This window comes from Podarcis liolepis (assembly GCF_965112155.1).
Source record: "Podarcis liolepis genome assembly, chromosome: 6".
NCBI classification, from domain to species: domain Eukaryota; kingdom Metazoa; phylum Chordata; class Lepidosauria; order Squamata; family Lacertidae; genus Podarcis; species Podarcis liolepis.
The window spans coordinates 44129802-44142628 of NC_139559.1; the positions used below are offsets into that span (position 1 = coordinate 44129802).

Consider the following 12827-nt stretch of genomic DNA (forward strand, 5'->3'; position numbering starts at 1 on the left):
TGCAAAAGGTACCAGGTTTAATCCTTGGCATCCCCAGCTACAAATTGCTCAGCTGAGGAATCATAATAGCCCTGCTAGTTAATATTTGGGTCAGTTTTGTGAAAGACTTCAGAGACCCTGGAGGACTACTGCTAGTCACAGTACTGTTTAAAAGGGTGCATGCCACCCCCAATTTATGCTGAGCGGTGCACGAGATTCCAGGAAGTTCTGGGCGCTCCTCCAAGGTCATGTTTCCATTGATATTCAAGATGCGGCAGAGGCTGTAGTGTCTTTAAGAAATGTGGTTTAATTACACATACAGTGGTACCTTGGTTTTAGAACAGCTTAGTTTATGAACAACTTGGAAATAGAATGCTGCAAACCCGAAGGAGGTGTTTTGGTTTGTGAACTTTGCCTTGGAAGCTGAACATGTTCCGCTTCCTGTTGAGTGTGTTCCATTTGTAAATTGAGCTCCCCGCTGCTAACCAGAGGCTTCCAGTTGAGTCTGTCAGCTGTTGAGTCCCAAGCACCCACACAACACAGAGGTGATATTTGGAGCTTTTGTTTTAGCTATTTTTATCGCCGTCTTGTTTGTGTGGTTTTTTCAATTTTTTGACTGTGACTTGTTTTTCGTTTTATGGGACTGACTTGTGACTGTGGCTTGTGACTTCGTTTTTGTGACTTGTTTTTGTGACTGTGTGGAACCCAGTTCAGATCCTGACTGATTGATTGTGTGACTGCAGAAATGGATAAAAGCCCCCCATCCAAACAATGACTATCATCAGTGCACGTAAGAAAAAAAAGTAATTTTAATTTTTATCATCTACAATGTCTTATTTATTTTATAGTACAGTACATTGATTATTGCTTTCATTTCATGGATCAATGGTCTCGTTAGATAGTAGAATTCATGTTAAATTGCTGTTTTAGGGGTTGTTTTTAAAAGTCTGGAACGGATTAATCCATTTTGCATGATTTTCTATGGGAAAGTGTGCCTTGGTTTTAGAACACTTTGGTTTTGGAACAGAATTCCGGAACGGATTAAGTTTGGGAACCAAGGTACCACTGTATTTACATCTGTGTTTAGATGAAGGGGGTGCAGATCTTACAGCATTGTTATCCGTAGCAGCCCGGCATTGCAGTCTGAGCCATCGTAAGCACCGTCCCTTGGTTCCTGCGTTCCAGCCAGCTCTCATGGCTGCTGCCCTTTGGCTCCTGCATGGTGTTCTCCCGACTTCCTTGATTGTTCCCAGAAACCCCCTGCTCCAAGCCCCTCCTCTCCATCCATCTGCTATCCCAAACCTAGTTTTAAAGGGGCACATTTTTCCTGTGAGCCCACAGCCTGTCCCCTCCCCTGTTTTCAATCCTAAACCATTCTCCTCCCACAGTAACCATGACAACTCTGTTTTGCACAGATCCAAGGATTTCTCTGGGATGGGCCATCAACACCTTTTGTTGCACTAACAGCCTCTATCCTAGGTGAGGCCCTGGCTTGAAAAAGGGAGCTTAGTCTGTATTTTTCCACTGGCCTGGAATATTCCCTTCCATACTCCAAATATTATCTAAATACTAGTGTTTATTAATTTCTACCCTTCAATAACAGACTCTGGTACCCCAGTTATAACAGTAGGCAACATTAGACTGGGGGGGGGGTAGATGGTCTCTGACCAGTTTCCTGCATTGCTAATCCACTCAGAGGATTTCTGATGGGTTTCAGAAATAATATCTACATAATTTTCAAATGGCAGAGGGAAAATCCTACTCATTCACAGTTCCACAGACATTTCAATCCTGTGCATACCTACTCAAAAGGAACTCTCACTGAGTAAAGGGTACATAGGATTGCAGCCTTAAAACCCCCATTATTTTGTTCATGATAATCCTGTGGGTTGATCCTACTGCTGCTGCTAACGAGGAGTCTTAAGGTACCAAAAAGTCAAAAATAGTATCCCTCCCCTGCCCCGCTGGGAGGTTCATAGATGCAAGTTGGTTCGTATCAAAGTCAATATAAGGAATGAGAGAGGAGAAAGGTTGGCAGGAGAAGGATAAGACCTGATCAGTGAATGCTGGCAGTAGCATGCAATCAAATGTTTCATAGGGGAACAGGGCCAGAGGTGCCAGCTTGCAAGAGCAGATGGGGTGGGGGCAATGTGTGTGTGATGCGCCTCTTACCCCAAGCCAGGCAGAAGCTCCCCAGGCTTTGGGAAGAAGGTGTCAGGCCTCTGACAGGATCTTACAGCCCTCCTGCCTCCTTGCCAAAGCTGGGTGGGCTTTGGGAAGGTGGCAGGAAGGCTCTTGGACCTGTCTGAGCATCACGTCTCCCTCCCTAAGCTGGGTAGAAGTTTCCTGGGCTTTGGGGAACATTTAGGAGACTAGCCTAGTCCCCCTAGTCCACTGACCACACACCACTGAATGCTGGGCTGCTGAGTTTGTCCAAATTCCCAGATCCACGTGAATCAGGACTTTGGAGATGAAATGCAGCAGCAGCAGAAATCTCAGGCCTATTGGTAAACATCTTGGAGAACCCACAGAACCCTCAGAAAAGAGATAACATCATACCAAATGTCAAAAGGGGGGAGAAAAATATACATAGATGCATTTTAATTTATTTCTATGGAACACTATTAAGTCATAAAATGTTTAACAGAACAGTGTCAAATTAACACTGAACATGGATCAAATCTGTTAGCAGTACTATCAAAACATCTTATTTTCCAGACTATGCTCCGTCAACAAAGACTTTGCTACAATTCCATGTGACATATTGAAGTAAAGTAGGTTGAAAGCTACTGTAAAGTGGCTACATATTTGATGACAATTTCAGAGTTGCAATGCATGGGCTTCTGTCAAATGTTAAGATTATAGAGTTCCATAGAGAACTAGCCTTCCTCCTTTTTGGTAATGATTAAAGGAATATGGAATATGTTCACCATAGGTGGTGGTGATTAGCAATGGATAGAACAGAGGAAAGAACTGATGTTCAAAATAATATTTTAAAAGGGAAGCACTAAACTGAAGAAGTGGAATGCAATTCAGGAAAGACATAATAAAAGAGATCTAAAACACACAGTTAAGAAAAAGATTAGCAATAAACTAACTTTCTGAGCAGGATCTAAGAGATGGAAGCACAATCTATTTAAGACCTGATATCTATCTTTTTCTGCAATATTATTGTGCTGTTTGATTTTGCTCAGTGCTTTGTCTACTACTGCAAGACACATTAAATAATCAATGAATGTGTAATGTAGCCAATGTCCCTTACCAGAAATAAAGGGGTTGTTCTATTTACCATTCATTGACTGGCACCCAATCTTCTAAGGCTGGAACCAGGCAATGGCTTTAGCCTTTTTCAGAGAGCTGAAGGAAGTTCGAAAGATGCATTCTTTCTCTCACTTATGCCTCTTGTGAACAGATATTGCATGAGAAGAGCTCCATCTCGCAAGCCTCTTGCATCTCTCCTAAAACCAATTGCCTGTCTCCATCCTAAGAACCATATACAGACTGGAGACAATTCAAAGGAGAACAACTATGGTGGTGAAAGAGAGTCTGAAGTTCACAGAGTATGTGGAATCATTAGCAAGACCTGGACAAGTTCAAAACACAGGAAATTAAACCTGGGGAATTTTAGTTTTCAAAGCAGCTGCCATGTTGCAAAGACAGGATGGTCAATGGGGGACAACTCAACCAATTGTGCAAAGAAATTATGGCTATACTACTATAAACAGGCTGTGCCCCATGGAAGAAGACAGCCACACCCATTTGGGACTGCAAAGGAGTATATGATGGAACAGTTTGAAGAAGTGCATGGCAGGGCTGATTTTGCTATGACATGGCTGTCTAGTACATGGTTTGACACATTATACATGATGCAAGATAAACCTAATGAAAGCATTCTGAATAGGAAACCATTGCTGTGTACACGGTGTAAAGCACATTGAAGGCACATTTCCCCCTCTCAGATAATTCTGGGCACTATAGTTTACCTCTCACAAAGTTACAATTCTCAACAACTCTTAACAAACCTGTTTTGCAACATGTATTCATATAACACATTTTTAAAGGGTTAGGGTTATTATGAAATCATGATTGAAAAAACACTGTCTTCAATATGTCCCCCTGCCCCTTCTTGAAGTTGGCCTCTGCTGATAAGCAGCTTTCTAACAAGTAAACCCCTGGGTCCTGGTATAACAATAAAAAGTAGACTGGAGAATGAAGGATTGCAAGTGGTCTGGGGTTGCTGATGTCATGAATCTACAGAGTAGGGGTAGCCAATGTGGTGCTCTCCAGATGTGGTTGGACTCCAGCTCCCATCAGCCCCAGCCAATGTGAACAATGGAGTCCAACAACATCTTGAAGGCACCATGTTGTCTACCCCTGCTACAGAGGCGTACAGGGCCCAAGGAACAACAGAGGACCAGGGAACAATCTGTGTGTGTGTGTGTGTGTGTGTGTGTGTGTGTGTGTTTCAAGTCATCTAGTACCTTGGTCAATGTGCACATTTGTTGGCTTCAGTGCTGAAAATTTACTCGCTCGGCAGTTTGTTTGTTTTTCCCAGGGGTCAAACTGGCATTGGAAATTCCCACCACTCTCCTTCAGAGAGACAGAGCCTGTCTTCATTCGACACTGTGCTACTCCAGCCTGTCATGGCCACCAAAAAGACCCTGCCAGTTTTTTCACAAGGGCTCATTGACCAACGATGACAGAGAGGCTGGCAGGGCTTGTGACACCCGGCGAGCCTGGCTGCAAGCATGTCTCACTGGGCGTGCCTTGGATTTCCTGACTACTAGGCTGTGTGGCTGTGAATCATTCTCAAAACTTGTCAGAGCAGCCACTTTGGGCAGCGGCTGCTTCTTGTTTGTTTACCTGTGTGGCTGATGCATTTTTTAAAAATAAAAAACATGCCCAATTCTCTCCTGATTCAGCAACCGGTTGGGGTGGGCTGTTTGTAGAAGGGATCTGCTTCCTATCACCCAATTGAACCCAGCCCTCCACTTTACCTTTCTAGTCCTCCTCTGGGAATCCTGCCCTTTTCTCCCCCATCACCCTGTTGCCTGCCCTTTGGTGCTTCTCGAGATGGGAGGTGGCCCACGTCCCCAAGAATGAAAGCAGTTTGTTTGATGATGAAATATGCCAGCTCACCACTTTCATGTGTCTATTAAGATTCATGCTCACAGGCAGGTGATGTGATAGAGAACCTTTTTTTGCCTGATTGTTCTTTATTTATAGTGAAAGAAAAGTGGATGTTTGAGTCCTTTCCCACTTTTTTCCCCTTCTTATAATGATGGGGAGTTAGAGAGCACCTTTCATGTGAAGTTTCATAACCACTAATTAAGCCTCCTGGCCCCATTGCAAAGGAGGGCAGAGCTGTCAGTCCAGTTTTGCAGATGGATGAGATGAAGCACAGGAAGACTAAGTGGGTTGTCAAGGTCACACATGAAATTCCTGGCAAGGTTGGGAATGAACTAAAGGGTGCATTTTTTTGAGATCACTTCATGCAGATTAGTTGCCCCTTAACACCATTTATCCACTCAGTTTGGGTGGGCCCAGAATGCAAAAGCATCCCTTTCAAAATCTTAGCAGTCCACACGGAGGTGGCTGCACACTGAGTTCATGGATATGGGGACTCTACCAGGAATGACAGTTACTTCCTATGAATTCACCCAGAACATATATGCCACTTATTAATTGGCCATTATATGCAACTTTAAAACATCTTTCATTCAATTAAGACAACAGAAAACAGAGTTATTAATTTTGACCAGAAGTCAGATTTGAGTTATATATGTGCAATCTGTGCCAGATATATCAGTAGATTTCCCGTTGGATAGAGTTCCTCAGGAACTCCCAGCACAGAATTAGTCCAGGTCCTTCCTTCCTCCTTTACACCCTTACTCTGCAGCATAAGAAAAGCATCATATGTGAAAACAAAAGGTGGTGCCCGCTTGTCTGATTCCCAAGAAAGAAAATTAAAGATTGGGCTTAGCATATTGGTCTTTACTTGTGGGATCAGCATTATAATTTGCAGTTGTTAGTGTCAGCAGTGAGAGACTCACAGGATGGGTCAAAGAACTCTGCAAAACAATGAAGACCCATACTCTCTTCACTGGGAATTGTATTCTGATTTCAGTAGCCCCTGTCCCCCTGAACACAGTGGGCTCTGAGGTGTAGGCAACAGCAGGAGTGGTGCTCTGGGAGGCTGAGGCAGCAAGGGCCAGGTGGAGCTCGCTAGCTCTGGGAGAAGGTGTGTGATTCCTCAGCTGGTTTAGGCTTGGAACAGGTGAGGGTCGCATGCCTCATCAAGCCCAGATGCTGCAATCAGCATGCAAAAGGGAAGCAGAGCTGGGGTGCTGTATTTGCTCAACTGCTCATGCTGATGGACCTTGGCTTGGATGTGCCTGGACCTCTAAGGGGCTGTGCTTCGGGTTTGACTCTGCACTGTGTCCTGACTGCTGGTCTTCAGACTTGGCTACTTGGATTCACCCTGGACTGTGTTTCTTGACCTTTGGACTGGACATACTGACTTGCTGCCAGGTAGGCCAGGGGTTCAGAACAACTTGTTTTATTTCTTGTATTGGACAGTTAACAATTCCATGGGAATTGAACCTGGAGTGTTCAATCTAGTCTTCCATGCTATATAATGCCTATGTTAAGCCTGCCATCTGGAGTGAGGTATTACCAAAATACTGATGACACCCAACTCTATCTTTCTGTATCATCTGAATCAGGAGAGACAGTGAAGGTGTTGAAACTGATGTCTAGAAGCAGTAATGGGCTGGGTGGAGGCCAATAAATTGAAGTTGAATCCAGACATGGCAGAGGTGCTGTGGATGAGTGATTCCTGGATTGGGATTAGGTACTCTTGGCAAGGTTGCACTCAGTTTGCAACTTGTGCAAAATGGAGGCAGCCAGGGTGTTTATGGATGCAGCTGGTCACTAACATGTTAACACCTATTTTGAAACAATTGCATTGGTTGCTTATTTAAGGTGCATATCAAGACACGTGAAGCTGAAAATGGCTTGGGCCCCAAATATCTGAAAGGACACAGTCTTCCATACCAACCTGGTTGTGCTTTAAGATTGGCAAGAAAAGCCCTTTTGGTGGTTCCTGCACTAGTGAGAACTATGGCTTTGGGGTCAATGGGGAGAGCTTTCCCTGTAGTAGCTCCACACCTATGAAATAACTTCTGCTCTTAGGTGTGTCTCAACATTGCTTTCATTATGCAGCTCTTTGTACAGGCCTTTGAGGAGAGGAGCATCTGAGCACTGAGAAAGTTTTGTTGTTGCTGCCTTGCTGAGGTTTTGTGGTGATTTATGTTATTGCTGAGGTATTTTCTTTTAGTCATTATATTGTAACAGCTATGGGGTTGCACTGCCACAATGGGACTTCCATTTCCCTCTTCCCTCTGCCCCCAAAATCTGCTCTGGGTGGTCCCCTAACCCTCCAGAGCAGAACTGAAGGACAGGGGGTGGTTGGAAAGGAACAAGAGAGGGAGAGGAAGCTGCATCCCTGATCTAATTGGTTGACAGCCCTGTCACTAATCAAATAATTTTTCAGCTGACTACCTAAGGTATTTCCTATGTCTCTCTCTGAATTCCCTTTGGTCTTTTCCACTGACATCCAATATTTAACCCACACAATGGAATGATTTTCTAAGGATGTAAAATTATTTTCTTTCGCCTCTAAATATTCCATAGTGGTGTGGTTTCATTTTAATAAGGATATATATGTCTAACTTTGCTCTAGCTTTGTGTCTACAAAGTATGTCATTCTAACCTACATGGATGCCTCTTTTGTTGTTTCACACACCCTAACACTGATCTCATTTGAAGCACCTATTTCCTTGGCAACATAGCTCATCTCTAAATGCATGCCCCACACAGAAAAGCACCTCTTTCCCCTGAAGGCACAGGGTTTTGTAGTGCCTCCATCACCAAAGAATGACAAGTCTGTAAAAGCACAAGCTGCAGCAGGAGCAGACAAAAAGATGGGTTTATAATGTCTTTGCACACCTCAGACGTGGAGGTTGGGTGGAGATACATCTGTTAGGAATCAAGGCTTGGAAGGAATGTCAGCTATATTCTCCACTATAATATGTTTGAGGCAAACTTCTTCGGTGAGCTTGTATCCTTTTCAATATTATGTAAACCTGGCTTGTAAAATAAGCACCTTTCTTCAGACCTGTCATTTCCAATGGGTTTCCTGTCATAAAAGTCATCCCTGTTGAGGCAGCAGTATATCACTTTGCCACATTAGAGCAAAGGCACTAAATGGAAGGAAGTGGATAAATCAGTCACTGTGAGGCAAATATATGGCGACGGCGCAAGCTGGTGTAGCCTGAACAGGATTCTCAAGGCAAGGAAGCAAATCACAGGGGTGCTGAGCATCAAACAGAGAACACAGTAGACCTTGGTGTGGCTTAACGTGATTTTTCAGAAGGACGTCTTCTGTGTAGGGACACAGGGTGCTCCTGCCCAAGTGGTCTAGGGGAGAAGCTTCCAGGGGACCACAGAGACCTAGTAGTCAACTGGCTGCCATTGTTTCACAGTCGAAGCCAACAAGTGGAAGGATTGGGACTTTTTAGTTAAGAGAAAAGGCAAGTAAAAAAACAACATGATAGAGGTTTATAAAATAATGCATGAAAACGAGAAACAGGCTAGAGAAAACTTTTCCTCCCTCACTCCCAACACTAGTATTTGTGGCCATCCCATTGGGATGCTGAATGTTGGAAGATTCAGGACAGATAAAATAAAGTAGCCCTTCATGTAGTAGCACATAGCTAAACTATGGAACTTGCTCCCACGAGCAGGGGTGCCCTCAAACTTGGATGGCTTTAAAAGAGGATTGGCCAACTTCACGAAGGATAAGGTGATGTCTTCCATAGCAAACATGGGGCTTGTGGAATTTTCCAGTTATCCAAAACTCTACTGTGATTATTATTTGTGTTCACATGACTTTTATTTCCTTCACCAGTTACATAACTGGGAAACTCATACTGGCAGCTAATTACCTGCCATAAGGCAGGCATGAGTTCCTGCAAAGGAGGGATTTCTTTGTGTGTGTTTTTGTTGCAAAGGAGGGTTTTAGCTGGTTCTCTAACTACATAAAATAACCATCTCCTACCTGATTATTTGTTTATGTACAGAACTTGTTAATGCCCAGAGATGTGACATTGGAGCAAAACTGGGGTGGGGCCAAGGTCATTACCAAAAATCCTTAAATATAAGGCTAATCTATATACTCTCATGCTGCTTGTTTGTGTAATGGACTTTCACAGACCAGGGAGTTCTCTCTCATTCATTCATCCATTCATAACTAGGCCAAACTAGATATAATGCTATAAATATATAGCTTGGGGTGGGGGGAGTCCTAATGTCATGGAATGTTTTGTTCCCTCACAATCAGCAGCCAATGATGTATGCTGGGAAAATACAAACTACTATTACAATTGAGCATGGGAATGAGTATGGGGCATAGGTGCTGGCTTCTAGGGACTGAGGCACTTGGTCCCCCCCCCCAATATTTTTTTGAGGGGGACAGGTGTTCTATGTTCAGAGGGCATTTGGCTCCGCCTCCTGGCTCCTTGTGATGTCCCATGTGTGACATCAGGATGTTGCATAGAGCCCCCTCAATTGTCTGGAGAAGTTGACACCTCTGGTACAGGACATGGCAAGTTCCTCTTGACTGTGGGGGTGTGTGTTGTGGGTCTGGGGCCCAAATGCAGCCATTTAGGCCTCCCTATCTGGCCTCCAGAACTCACTATCTAAGTCACGTCCCTCATTGGCCTTGCTCCATGCTGTCCTTGAGTACTTTTTGCCTGGTTGGATGGAATGCATCCTTGAAGTATGATAATGCCTCTTGTTTGAATGAGACTAAAAAGGAGAATGAACATTCATGTGAATAGATGTGGATGTGTAGAAACCTCTCACTTTTACATGGCTGAAATATAACCTACTGTACCAAAGAAAGAGTCCTGTCCATTGCTCCACCCACTCCTGCCTCTAGCCTCATGTTTGCTCTGCTTGTGCCCATCATTGTCTTGTGAAGGCTGCCCATGAGGGAATGCAGCACTTAGGCTGGAAAAAAAAGTTTCCTTACCCTGTTTTACATATTATGCAAGTAGGAAGAAGTTAGACATGTGGTTGTCATCTTGGCAGAGTCCTTGAATTAAGGATCACATGAAGTTTGGGTAAGAATGCAGGAAAGAGAGAGAATCAATTTTAATCAGTAAGGAAGCTGCAGTTGAAACATGCTCAGATTCCACATTTGGCTGTACAAAACTTTCCTGCACCCTTACACATTCAGAAAAATTAAATGGCAATTTTCTCTCTCTTTCTTTCACTATATCAGTACAGACAGAATGATGCTGGGAGACTGTATTTGTGAACTTCCCTTTCTTTAAGCATTCTTATATTTAGAAGCTAGCTTATTATATAGGCTAGGTTAGCCGTCTCCCTGATGTGCTAGGGATTTTTTTATATCAGAGGACATAAAATGGCAGTTTCACTCACAATGGCAGTCTGAAGATGAATATATGGTCTGCTTTTGCAGTCATGTAGACTCCCCTTCAGTGTACTCCTTTAGAACTCAACAAGTGCGAGAGTGTTCTGTTGGGGATGATTTGTTGTGGGTATTCACTTTGAGAACCTCCATGTGGATGTGCCTATAGGAGGAATCTTGTCCCAAAATAGCTTTTAATGATGTTGTTGATCCTCTCCCCTCCTCAAGTGGCAGATTCTGCATCACTGCCAGGGTTACTATGCTATGTACGTGCTGAAGTTTATGTCTGCAGCTTTAGTGGAACTTGCCCACATCCCACAGGAAATCTAGAATAAACAAATCTCAGATGCCCCTGGTGCCTGAGTTTTGGCCACAAGACCCTACGTCCCCTTCTGATCTTCAGTGTGATGGATTGCTATACATTCAGACCATTAACCCAACAGACTGTGGGTTAAAGTGCATGCAAATCGTTATGGAGATTCATCACAGCTGAAAAACAGCCCAACTTTAACAAGATAGCAGTGCAAGTTTGTTTTGCTAATTCTAACCATATGCAACAGTTTTGTAGGATTTTTTTTTAAAAAAATGTGTGCATACATGTGTACAAACACATACAAAAAATATGACAAACCTTACTTGCGTCTGTGTCAAATGAATGGCATTGCATGCATACACATGCCTCTCAGCACAAGACATGGCTGTAACAGCGTATGGTTAGTGTTAATGCACAAGGGTCTAATCTGTCTAGCACAATCACCATCCTTTGCACACATGCAGAACTTTTTTTAAAGAAAACAAAACATCCAGCATTCTTAAATCACTCTATTCAAGGGGATGAGAGGGATCAACATTGGTGTGGTTTGCAAGTTTGGAAGTGAATGACTCCAGTGTTTTACATTTTCAGCGAAAAGATTTGATGAGTCACAAGCTATTTCTGTAAATACTGAAGAAGAAGAAGAAGAAGAAGAAGAAGAAGAAGAAGAAGAAGAAGAAGAAGAAGAAGAAGAAGAAGAAGAAGAAGAAAGAAACAGGCTTTCAACCTACCATATTTTTCGCCCTATAGGACGCACTTTTTCCCCTCCAAAAATGAAGGGGAAATCTGGGTGCGTCCTATGGGGCGAATGCAGGCTTTCGCTGAAGCCTGGAGAGCGAGAGGGGTTGGTGCGCACCGACCCCTCTCGCTCTCCAGGCTTCAGGAAGCTCTGCGCAACCCTCGGGAGACCGGCTCCGAGGGTTGCGCAGAGCTGCCTGCAGTCCCCGGCTCAGCACAGCTCTGCACGGCTATCTGGAGCGGGGCGCTAAGTCCCGCCCCGCTCAGGATGGCGGCGCAGAGCTGCCTGCCGTGCCGGGACTGCAGGCAGATCTGCGCCGCCATCTGGAGCAGGGCGCTAAGTCCCACCCCACTCAGGATGGCGGTGCAGAGCTGCCTGCAGTCCTGGGATCAGCGCACTTCTCCCCATCGCCAGCCCCACAAGCTCGGGGGACAGCGGGGAGGCAGAGCGTGCCTTCCCACTGTTCCCCGACCTGGTTCTTCCAGCCCCGCACCTGGGGGGGAAATAATTTTTTTTTCTTTATTTCCGCCCCCCCCCCCAAACCTAGGTGCGTCCTATGGGCCGGAGCATCCTATGGGGCGCAAAATACGGTAAATCTTTTTGAACGGATTTATTTTTTTAACCTGCAACATGGCATATTGATAATGGGAAAGGTTATTAAACAAGCAAACACTTCAGGGGAGAAAAAGACAAATTTGTGCTTCAATTACAACCGAAGAGAACAAGGGATTCAGGAATGATATCAATATGGGATATGAACCAAGTCTGGATTCAAATTTGGTTTTATTAAGATTTTTTCTTTGACTTTTTAAATTTAGTGTGTCAAGCCTTGATTGGAGCATGACAAAATGTCACCAGATGACACAGCAGAAGCAAGCAACCATTCCACATTTATATTTAGCTTGTTTGGAACGACTTGTTCACATGGTTGGCTAAAGTGGTTACCTTTGGTAAACACTGGTGAATTTTTCCCTTGCAAACCTCACAGATTTCTACTTGGATTTCATCTGGGTTCATTTGGACTTACTCCTCAATAGGTGTGCTTAGGGCCACAACTGAATTGCATAGACCAGTTGCCTTGGATGGGAATGAACATTTGCAACAAGTACTCTGTTCAACCAAGGTCCTGTGAGCACCAGTCACACTTGCCTCAGCAGTTTGTCTACTGAGCTGCACAAGGCCAGCCGTGCCATGAGGCAGATTGGGGAATCTGCCTCAGATGGCAAAGCCCTAGTATCATGGAGTGGGCAGACACCATGTGGTCTTCAACAGGGTGCTGCCCTCAGCTGTCCTTTTGC

General features: G+C 44.2%; 1 long non-coding RNA gene across 1 annotated transcript in view; it reads left to right on the top strand.

Moving 5' to 3' along the window:
- Positions 1-626: 626 nt before the first annotated feature.
- The window catches only part of LOC310709544, a 56989-nt gene continuing 44788 nt past the window's right edge, over positions 627-12827 (top strand). The window contains exon 1 of the long non-coding RNA XR_014527571.1: positions 627-769. This is a non-coding gene — a long non-coding RNA (uncharacterized lncRNA). The remainder of the gene's footprint in view (positions 770-12827) is intronic.